The sequence below is a fragment of the Lynx rufus genome, unplaced genomic scaffold (genome assembly GCF_022079265.1).
Source record: "Lynx rufus isolate CCGP_SWC_20201006 ecotype Redwood Valley unplaced genomic scaffold, mLynRuf1.p SCAF_4, whole genome shotgun sequence".
Lineage (NCBI taxonomy): Eukaryota > Metazoa > Chordata > Mammalia > Carnivora > Felidae > Lynx > Lynx rufus.
The window spans coordinates 21,023,432-21,035,235 of NW_025814856.1; the positions used below are offsets into that span (position 1 = coordinate 21,023,432).

Consider the following 11,804-nt stretch of genomic DNA (forward strand, 5'->3'; position numbering starts at 1 on the left):
AACAACAAAACACTCAAAGTTTTTCAAATTTCTACCTTTAGTTACCAGACTACCTACTCCTGCCCATTTTGCTCAATAATAAAAATGAAAACGAATAAAAAGGAAACTATACTCCTGGAAAGAACACCTATCTACTATTTTTTTTTTTTTAAAGGAAAGGATGGGGCGCCTGGCTGGCTGGGTTGGTAGAGCATATGACTCGATCTCAGGGTTGTGAGTTCAGGCCCCGTGTTGGGCAGGAAGCTCACTTAAAAACAACAACAACAAAAAAAAAGAACGTCTCATCTAACAGTTCACTCACAAACACCAATGTTTATTTTAAAAAATTAACAAACTGACTCTGGTGTATAAATTGGGCTTTTCAAAATATCTAACTGACAATTCAGGAGCACCAATGATCCACAATAGGGAGAGAATGGTGTAAAAGAGGTGCTCACTAGTGTCCTAGGGATGGTATCTGTCAAAGAAACTGACACATTCAGAAAACCTTACTAACTCTAGGAAGCAACTAACCACTCTGATTTCCTTAAGAACTGAGCAGTAAGTTAAGGCACAAAAAAAAAAAAAAAAAAAAAAAAAAAGAAAAGAAAAAGAGAAAGAAAAGAACAGAAAAGAAAAGAAAAGAAAAAAAAATCAGGCTTCATGCCATTGTCAATTTTTCAAGGGTTTCAAGAAAGATAATCAAAAGCAGCCTTGTCAAGAAGGCAGTCGTAGGAGCGGTGATCAAGAAATGCCCCAGAGGGGCGCCTGGGTGGCGCAGTCGGTTAAGCGTCCGACTTCAGCCAGGTCACGATCTCGCGGTCCGTGAGTTCGAGCCCCGCGTCGGGCTCTGGGCTGATGGCTCGGAGCTTGGAGCCTGTTTCCGATTCTGTGCCTCCCTCTCTCTCTGCCCCTCCCCCGTTCATGCTCTGTCTCTCTCTGTCCCAAAAATAAATAAACATTGAAAAAAAAAATTAAAAAAAAAAAAAAAAGAAATGCCCCAGAGTATCTGCCCTCTTCCAGTAACAGAGTACTCAGGAGACTCACCCATGTTTACTACACTAATACAGGCATTTAAACAATAAGAGTTAAAACAACAATGAAAGAAAAAAATGTACAGCTCTTTAGCCATTCTGAAAGTGCTAACTGTTCAACGTGTAATCCTTAATTCTGTCAAACCTGCTTTCCCTCTATGACTGGATATCTGTATTTCACAAATGCAAAGTTAAAGTAATACAATAAATTTAAAATATAAAGCATTATTTATGTAGTAATATTATTAAGTAGATTATTGAGCCTCTTTAAAAACTCACTAGTTTTCCATGAATACAGAAATGAGATGTTAAATATGGCAAAACCTCAACTAACCGGAACAGCTGGTCAATGAGTCACTGACTAATCATGCCTCTCAGATAGCTGAAGGCCTATTTACAACTTTGAATACGCAAACTTTTTTGGTTAACTGTTCTGAATAGATGTTTTGACCCAGACCTACACTGTGAACACGTGATTACACGGTAAGATGTAATCCTAAGACACACAGGGCTCTCTGTTCCACCCAAGTGAGACCCCAGACTGTAGCAACCCCTGCTTCTACACTTTCCCGTCTTCTACCCCGTTGGCACAGTCTGCTTCCATCCGTCTCTGGCATCCCAATAACCAAGTATGTCAGGACCTGGTTCTCCCAGCTCTGCCGGCAACCTACAGAGTTCTTCCACGCAAGATAAATGAGTCCTAGTGTAGAAATCTAGAGGTTTCTGTGACCTCTATTTTACATGCTGTGAAAATACATTTTTAAAAATGTACTTCCTCAAAAAGAAATTCTGATGCACATGCTACAGTACCTATGGATGACCCTCAAGGACACCATGAGGAAACAAGCCATTCACGAGAGGACAAAAACAGTATGATTCCACATATATGAGGTGGCCAGAGTAGCCAAGTTCGTAAGAGGAAAAGTAGAATGGTGTTTGCTAGGGCCTGGCAGGGAAAGGGAAATGGGAGTTACTGTCAGTGGGCTCGGAATTTCAGTTTGGGAAACGTTCTAGAAATGGATAGTGGTGACAACTGCCTGCACAACATCGTGACTGTATTTAACGCCACTGAATTGTACACTTTAAAATTGTTCTCTCTCTCTCTCTCTAAAAAAATTTTTTTTAAAAAAAGGGAGCACCTGAGTGGCTCAGTACGTTAAGTGTCCAACTTTGGTTCAGGTCATGATCCCACGGTTTGTGGGTTTAAGCCCTGTGTCGAGCTCTGTGCTGACAGCTCAGAGCCCTGAGCCTGCTTCAGATTCTGTGTCTCCCTCTGTCTCTGCCTCTCCCCCACTCGCGCTCTCTCTCAAAAATAAACATTAAAAAAAAAGTAAACAAATAAAATGGTGAATTTGGGGGCACCTCGGTGGCTCATTAGCTTGAGCGTCTGATGTCAGCCCAGGTCATGATCTCATGGTTAGTAAGTTCAAGGCCCACATCAGGCTCACTACTGACAGCACAGAGCCCACTTTGGGTCCTCTGTTCCCCTCCCTCTCTGCCCCTCCCTCACTTGCGTGCATGTTCTCTCAAAAATAAACGTTAAAAAAAAATAAAGTGGTAAATTTTATGTTATGTATATTTTACAAGCAAAATAATTAAAAAATTTAAATATAGGGGAGCCTGGGTGGCGCAATCGGTTAAGCGTCCGACTTCAGCCAGGTCACGATCTCGCAGTCCGTGAGTTCGAGCCCCGCGTCAGGCTCTGGGCTGATGGCTCAGAGCCTGGAGCCTGTTTCCGATTTTGTGTCTCCCTCTCTCTCTGCCCCTCCCCCCGTTCATGCTCTGTCTCTCTCTGTCCCAAAAATAAATAAACGTTGAAAAAAAAATTAAAAAAAAAATTTTAAATATAATGAAGATTTACTTCCTCACTGTGTTCACTATGTTCTAGACAGGTGACATGCTAAGTGATTCTGTGTCTTCTTCATTCAATTACCCCAAGAAGGTTATTTATTTACACACAAGCAAAAATGAGCCAAAATGGTACCTTAAAATTATGATTCCAAATTACCATATATTGTTTCTCACACGGAGAAAGCATGCTTTACAGGAAATGACCCATTAGAAAGACCACTAGTAAAAATTCAGAGGCCAGAAAGCACTCTAACGTGGGCAACAAATAGACGGGAAAAGAACGCAAAACTAGCAGTAGCTCATAGGTAGCCTTACCACTGAGGAGATGCTACACAGCGACCACCTCAAATGTTTTTTTAAAACTCTGCAGGAGGGGGACACCCGAGTGGCTCAGTCAGTTGAGTCGGACTTCAGTTTAGATCATAATCCCACGGTTTGTGGGTTCAGGCCCCACATTGGGCTCTCAGCCGTCAGCACAGAGCCCACTTCGGATCCTGTCTCCCTCTCTCTGTCCCTCCCCAGCTCGCACTCTCTCTCCTTCTCTCAAAATTAAAAAAATGTAAAAGGAAAAAACTACCCAGGGTAACAGAGTGCCTGGATGGCTCAGTGGGTTAAGCGTCCAACTCTTGATTTCAGCTCAGGTCATGATCTCACAGTTCATAGGACGGAGCCTCGTGTCAGACTCTGCACTGACAGTGTGAAGCCTGCTTGGGATTCTGTCTCTCCCTCTCTCTCTCTCTCTGCCCCTCTCATACGTGCTCTCGCTCTCTCTCATAAATAAATAAATGAAAAAAAAAAAAACTATTCAGGGGCACCTGCGTGGTTCAGTTGGTTGAGCCTCCCCAACTCTTGATCTTGGCTCAGCTCTTTGATCTCAGCTCCTTCCCTGCTTGTGCAGTCTTTCTCTGTCTCTCAAAATAAATAAATAAACTTTTAAAAAATTAAAACAAAACTATTCAGTGTAAAAAAAAATAATTTGGAATCCAAATCAAAATATTTGTTGGTTAACACTGTCAACTGAACGTCAGCATCAGAAACTCTTGAGGTATTTTAGTAGTTGCTAAAGTTCTCTGCCCGTCCATCTCATGTTGTCACTCCAAGTACGTTAACTATCTTGCACTTGCAACTGCCGACAAACCACCTTCCATCTCTCATCTAAGACCCTCTCCAAACGTCATCTCAGACTAAAACCAACTTTCCCAGAACAAACAGGTACTCTGAACTGCCCTATGCCAAATCGGTTTAGCAACTAACCTTTCTCGAGATTAAGCAAAAGTGTCAAAAAGAAACCTACACACAACACAGTCCACCGTTAGAAATGCCACCTCATAGCCTCTCCCTGCACAGCCAAATGCCTGACTCTGATGGTACCAAACTTTCAAACCACAAAGTTCGGTACTTAGTATCTTTTAGCACAACATAAAGACTACATCTTTTGTTTTTTAATTACACTCTTGAGTGATCGCCTAAAGACTAAGAGAGCTCAATAAGGTTAAAAACATCCTCTTGGATAAGAGACTAGAAATTAATTATATACAAATCTTCAGGTGCCTCTCAATTACACGCAAAGGTTTACATCCAAACTTGTTAAAACTTCTGCAGTGAAGTCATAATTTTTCTATTAATAACTTGTCTTTGTTCTTATTCTCTCTCCCACTTTTGTAAAATTTAAAAATGAACTGGCAACAACCTGACCACATCCTTTTTATTTTAAATCATTTCCAATGGGGCTAGTACCACTTGAAGAAACAGAATCCTATCAAAATCCCACTCCCTAAAGTATAATGGTTCAAAATCTCCCCATAACCAAAATCCCCAGAGACCTTCGCCCAATTTAACAACTATGTATAAGGAGAAATATTGTTTCAATTGCAAAGCATACCAGTTAGGTAACAAATGCTACTTACAGAAAGATAACTGCCCGCCCTAACAAAGCTATACCATTTACTGATCATGTGCTCTTTATGTACAAAAATATTTGGCATTCAAAATACCTGCCTACATAATGGTCTGCTTTTTGGATCATATTCATTTATTTAACATGAGCATAACATGAAGTCTTAATAAAAAGGCCAATGAAGTTTTGAGAGTTCACCTGTTCTATAGACTTTAAAGTCAAACGATGTCTGTATCCATACCCTCGTTCTGTAGCTAAGCTCAGTCTATCACTACTGTGAAAGCAAAAGTACCCTACAGAAGCAGCAAGTTACGGACAGGAAAACCATTTTTAAAGAGAAAAATTAAAATTCAAAGGAACAAATATTAAAAGGGGAAATGACCTTTCCTATGTATTTTGTTTCTCATTTTGCATCTTTAGCTGCAACTCTCAAAATTTAACAACGTTTAAGTTAAACAGTTGATCATGTAAAAGCTAAGAAATCTCTAAAAAAAAAAAAAAGGCATACACACAACCAGTGGATCAATTACTAAGTGATGAATTACTGTCTTAACTAATGATGCTATGAATCTTGGAGTAGAGTAACCAAACCTAGCTTAGCTGTTGGCTAGTTAACTGACTGGCTTAGTCACAGAAAACAATTATTCAGCGAAATCCATTTCACAAAAGAAAATCTTTTTCTTTTAAGTTTACTTTTTGAGAGAGTGCTCGCGCAGGCACAAGTGGGAGAGGGGAAGACAGGGAGGGAGAGGGAGAATCCCAAGCAGGCTCCTCATTATCAGCATAGAGCCACATGCGGGGCTTAAACTCACAAACCTCAAGATCATCACCTGAGCCAAAGTCAGATGCTTAACTGACTGAGCCACCCAGAAATCCCCAAGAAAATCTTTGAACTTAGTGGACTATGCCCCATACATCACTACCACAGGCCTTAGGCAGTTCCCAACTTTGTATCACAAAGACATCCTTGCAATAAAAAACACAGGCCATTGTGAAGAATCGACAAGAATTCACTTACAACTTCTAACTCCTCTCCTTCAGAAGCAGAAACAAGAAAATGTACAGCAATATATTAAAAGGCATTTGGGAAGAGTAAGCAAATTGCCGAAGTACTTGCTTCAGTGAAAAAACAAAACAAAACAAAACAAAAACTTCCTAGATGGCTAATACAAAAAGGTATCCTAATCATGTTGAAATAAAAAAAATAATCACACTTGACATAATTTTTAGTTACCTTTTGTTTTTGCTTTCATCACTAAAGTTTTAATGACTGGATAAGCCAGGCGAATATCCTGCATATATAAATCAAGTTAATTGCTGTCATTTAAAAGGTTAAAGCTTTATGCCCACATTCTTTAATTCACTGAACTTTAAAAAATCAATTTTCATTCAATTTTCTCAGCAAATTGTAGGCTTTAAGGAACTGATTCATCTACTAACACCTTAAACACTTACTTGTTGGGAAAGTTCATGATCCATCCTCCAAGCCTACTATCTAGAAATACCTCAGTATTCCAAAAATGGGAAGTAACACACTGATACTGGGCCTGTGACCACAAGGATGCCCAACAACCACAGATCCAAATCTGCAAAGCCCTGCTTCAGCTGAAAAGTGGCCTTCCGACTAAGAAGTTTCCTGGGTCAGAATTTTTTGTTATTCTAGGCAGTAACAACCATTAAGAATTTTTATAAAAGCATTTAGGGTCATGGCAAAAATGACCATAACTCCAGATTTACACACCTGTTGTCCTTTAGCTTAGTATCACCCTCACCCTCAAAAGGGTCCTGTTATGAAGCAAAATGCACTAGTGATGCCAGAAGTCAGAACTGTGGTGTCCCCTTAGGGAGAGGGTACATTCCTCTCTTACTCATGAGAGGAATGTAAACGGAGCCCATTGGGAGGCTGAAAATTCTGTGAATATTGATCTGAGTGTGGTTATCAGGGCATATGCATATGCATTTAAGGTCTTACTGTAAATCAGACCTCAATTTAAAAAAATTAAATAGAATTTTTAGAACATGCTGAATAAATTTGTAAATGTCTGTGTTCAAACAATAAGTGATATAAAATAATCCTAGGTGTAGCAACTAATGTTTTTTCCAAATGTATTTTGATAAAGATGTATGTATATTTATTGTGAGCACTTTTATGTAAAACCTGTCAAAACACAGACCATGATTTTTTTAATCTCTCATTTTAAAAAGTTGCCAAATTTGAGATCTGAAAGCATGCAGAAAGATGACCTATTCATCCTCTGATTTTGCGAATAAGGAAAACCAAATCTTGAGGGTAAGAACCATACCGAGATAAGGCAGCTAGTCAATGACAACAGTAGTAACAGAACTGTTTCCTGATCTTGAGCCACTCCCGTTTCCACCAGGCCGTTACTTTTGTGACACTGTAAACAAATATGAACTCTGGATCTACCTGTGGCCTAGAAGGATTCAACATAGCCTTCAAAATAGCAGACCGACGGGCCCCAAAGTGTATACACAAAGACACGCTCATCTTCCTCCTCTCAAGACAGTTGGCAAAGGATTGATCATATTTTCAGGCAAGCATTTTTCTTGTGATGCAATCAAGTGTGACATCTTTAAAATGTGGCTCAAGAGGAAAAGGTATATGCAGGGATTGGCAAAATCCATCCTATTTCCTTTCAAATCTCTTTGATGGTTACTTGGTTCAGAATACTATGTCACTAGGTAGGACTCATGAAAACATCACTTGGGGCCGTTCAGGAGGACGGCTTGGAGTGACCCGCTGGGAAAAACCCTCACTGAACAAAAATCTTGTCTCTGCCTTGGGTGTCCTTCCCAGCTCCCTGCACATACCAACACTTGCAGGTGACCTGTGCCTTACAGCTTAGTTTTAGAGCCCAGTGAAGAGCTGACATCTTACTAAAAACTTAACATACATCCTTTCCGCGGGAATTTATTTCTGTTCTCACAAGGCGTTTCTGCTCCCCACAGAGCAGGCCTTGCTTCTCAGGACTCTGTGCTCGCCTCTCCACAGCCTCTTCTTCACGGTTTAAAACGAGACTTTAAGAACAGAAATCGAAACGGTCACGGCCCTCCCGAGCGAGCGGGTCCGGCTGGGGTCGGGCGGCGGGTGCCCGGCGAGCCCACTGCCAGCTCGCGCGCGGCGCCAGGGAGGCCCGACGCACTCCACCACGCCGGCCCGAAGCAACCGGTTGCGGGGGCCGCCGGACGCTCCGCAACAGCGGAGCGACCACCTCGGCCCTCGGAAGTTCGGACCGCCGCGAGGGCAGCACGTCCCCGGCCTCAGCTGCGGGTTCGCGCCCCGGCCCCGGAGCGAGCCCGGGGGGCGGGTCCGCGGGGGCTCGGCGGGCGGGAGAGCGGGACGCGCGGGGAGGGGCGCGCGGCGGGCCCAGAGCGCCGGGGAACTTGGGCGCCCGCCGGTGCCGCCGCCCGGCCACTTTCCTTTCACGCCCCCGGGGCTGCCGCGCGCCGCGCCGCCCTCCCGGGGCCGCCGGCCGCCGCGGCCGCTCGCCGCCGCGGCGAGGCGCCCAGGCGCGCTCCTGCAACCCGGCCGGCCGGCGCGCGGGGCCGCGGGGGCGCGCGAGGCCGCGCGCGGGCGCCGCGCTGCCCCCCCCCCGCCCCGCCCCCGCCCCCAACGTGCCGCCGCCGCCCGTTGGCGCCTCAGCCGGCGCGCCCGCCGCCCGCCGGCTGAGGCGGTTTTTCGTTGGCAAAGTTGCGCGGCCCCCTCGAGGGGGGCGCCGCGCGGTCCCCCGCCCCAGCGCCGCCGCCGCCCCTTCAGGCCGCCGCGCGGGAAGGCCCAGCTGGCGGCCCCGCTTTTTTACCTGCCGGGAGTTTTCGCGCGCGCCCTCGCTCGATCGCTGGCTTTTCCCTCCTCTCGCGCCCGTTTTCTTTCTTTCTTTCCTTCTTTTCGCTTCCCCGCGCGGGCGCTTTTTCCGCTCGCGCCGCCCGCGCTCGCCCGCTCGCGCCCTCCTTCCTGCTGGGCTCGGCGGAGCGGGGCGGCCGGCAGCTCTCCCCGCCCCCCTCCACCCGCGCTCCGGCGGAGGCGGCGGCGGCGGCGGCGCTCCGCGCTCCGACTCATTCCAATATGGCACGGGTGCAGGGCGCATGCGCCCGCGCCCCCCCCCCATTCCGCGCTCCTCCCGGCAGCCCGCGCCCCTCGCGCCGTGCGCGTGGCGCCCCCGGGCCGGGCCTCCCCGAGCCGGCCCGCAAGTCTTCCAACCCGGCTGGGGCCGCGCGGGATGCGAGGCGTTAGGGGAGTGAGGGGCCGGGGTCGGGCGCCGCCGGCTACCCCCGCCCCTCGTGCCCCGAGCCACAACTTGCCACGGACATCCCCGAGGCCGTGGCGTGGGGCACGCGGCGGAGACTCTGGCCCCCGACGGCGCGGCGACCCCGTGCGGTCGGGCCCCGAAAGGGAGACGCGCCCCAGGGACCAAGCACCCACCCTATCCCTTCTCCGACCCACGAGGGAAGGACCCTCGAGTCTCACCTCCGGCTGTGCAGGGAGCCCAGTGGTGTCCGCGGGTCGGTCCTGGCGCCCGGGCCGGACGAAGCGCGCCGCTGTCGTCCGCACGTGACCGCCTCCGGCAAGATGGCATTAGCGGAGGAACGGACGGAGCCGCCACCGATCCCAGATGTGCGCGCGTGTAGCAGCGGGAGAGGGCTGCGTCCAGGCGCCTGGCCCACGTCGGGAATCTGGTGCGTCCTTCCGAGACCTGGAAGGGCACCCAAGTGCCCCTTGTCTACGAAGTCGGCCCCGGTCCCCCAGGCGCACTGGGTTTCTCCAGGCTTCCGCAGGAGGCGCCCTGTAAATCCGAGTTTTCCAGCCGCTCGGGGCCCCAGCGAGGGGGCACAAGACGGCTGCCGAATTCGGGCAGGAGAGCTGGGGGCCCGGGGTTGGAACAGAAGCTTAAAGGTGGCTGCAAGCCGGCCCCGCAACCCGAGGTGCCCACAGGCTGTTATGTTCTCCGAGCTCGCCCCTTCCCCAGTGAGCGCAGATGCCCGTGGGACAACCATACCCCTCCCCTTCTGCTATGGAAAGTTCCCTCCGGAAGGAGTCCACATGCCGCAGAGACCCAGGAGTGTCCGGACTCCCGGGCCCAGGGAGAAGGTCTCGGACAGGGCGCTGATGTCTTCTACCTTTCAGGAAGGAGGAGGCGCCCCCACTGCAAGAACGAGGTTTGAGGTGCCAAACGCGGGCTCAGGCCACTTCCCGCTGACCTCACTACCGTGCTGGGAAATATTACCCCACTTTACAAACTTGCCCAAAGTCCCGCTGCTGGCTGGATTTGAATCCAGATTTTTTTTAACCACCACTTGAAAGACAACTGACAACCAGAGAAAGAAAAATGTACAAATAAAGTATCCATAATACTAGGGAAAGCATAAAACCTTCCATCTATATACATGTCTTTACATAGTTGCAAGCAACCACACATTTTCTTTTGTGTGTGTTACTGCCACTTAACATTTTCTTTTGTTCTTGGTTCATTCTTAAAGTGTGCAGGTATCCTCATCCATTCACTCAGTCTCCTAATATGGTATATTTGGATTCTCTACCATTGTTTGCTAATATGTCCTTTCATTCTGCACTTGGGACAAATTCCTGGCAGTTGAGTAAGCAGGTACAAGGCAGAGGGGTTTTGGTCCACAGTGCCCCAGAACTTTTGCAAAGAGTTGCAGGGCTCATGCTACTACTGCCTCCCAGGAACGAGTGGTAAGAGGCGTAATACACATCTCTAAGCAGTAGGTACCACCCTTTTTTCTCCTGCTTTACTAGTGTCTGTCAGTAGTTCAAGGTTACTTTAGCCTTTCTTAGATGACTTTAAAAATGTTATTTTTTTCATCATTTACTATTCATTCTCCTTTCTGTGAATGATTGTTCATATCCATTCATCAGCTGGCAGACTTGAGCCTCTTCTAACTTTGAATAAGCATTTTTTATATTATCAATATTATTCCTGTATCATCAATGATGCAAGTATTTCCCAGTCTGGTTTTTTTTTTTTGTCTTATTTTAATGTTCAATCTGTCATTCTTGTCCTTTTTAATTTTATTGCTTGAATGCTAACAAATCGAGCTTTCTTCCATCCATCTGATGGTCCATTTTCTGCTAGTTTTCTAAAATCTCATTTTATATTTAATTCTTTGACGACTATCCATCCCAAGTTTATTTTGCTGTGTGAAGTAAAATATGGACTCAACTCCCCACCAGCATCACCAGGTTTTATTGCTTATGCAGTCAGCACTTATTAAATAATTTCCCCCTGCCCTTTGTTTAGTAAAATCTGATTGGGTCAATCTATTTCTGAATTCTTCATTTCTTTTCACAGACCTCACTTTGAGCAGATACCATATGGATCTAACTATTGGTTCTTTAGAATAGGTTCTAACATCTAACAGGGCTGGGCTATATTGCCCTTCATAGAATTTTCTGTTATGCAGAATATCACTTGGTAACCATACTGGTGTCTGTGTCCATATACATTCTAGTTAACATATACGGATTAAGAATGCTGGTTTTGAAGACGGTACCATCCAGATCCAACACTTGCAGCCCCGTGACCTTGACAAATTACTTATCCCATCTAGGCCTAGGGGATATATAAAATGGGGATAAAAGTAATCCCTGCTTCACAAGCTCAATGCCAGGCACATAGTAAATGCTCAGTAAATGTCAGCTGTTGTTACTGATATTTTTAGTTCTAAAAAACCTGAGGTTTTTGCATGGAGTTGCATTAAACCTATGAATTAATTTAAACAGATTAAATATCCTATAAAATTTCATCTTCCCAACCAGGACATGTGCTATCTTTCAATTTATTTGAAAATTTTAAAACTCAGAAACGAGGTTCTTTGTTGACTCCTGCCTCCTCCCACTTCATGACCTCTGAGGAAGAAGAAGAGAGGAGAGCCACAAAGAAGACTTAAAACCTACCACTGGAGAGTCTCCCTTGTGCCCGGCTGGTGTGGGTATGGGTGTAGGCGCACATGCACAAAATCTCCTTTAACCCTTCACCATCCCTCAGGGTAGATCGTGGTGTTCC

At 46.3% G+C, this 11,804-nt stretch overlaps 1 protein-coding gene across 1 annotated transcript in view; it reads right to left on the bottom strand.

Moving 5' to 3' along the window:
- SFMBT1 (Scm like with four mbt domains 1) overlaps positions 1–8,793 on the bottom strand; it is a 126,438-nt gene extending 117,645 nt beyond the window's left edge. Inside the window, exon 1 of the mRNA XM_047096769.1 lies at positions 8,583–8,793. The gene's annotated coding sequence lies outside the window, so the exon portion shown is untranslated. The remainder of the gene's footprint in view (positions 1–8,582) is intronic.
- Positions 8,794–11,804: the final 3,011 nt, after the last annotated feature.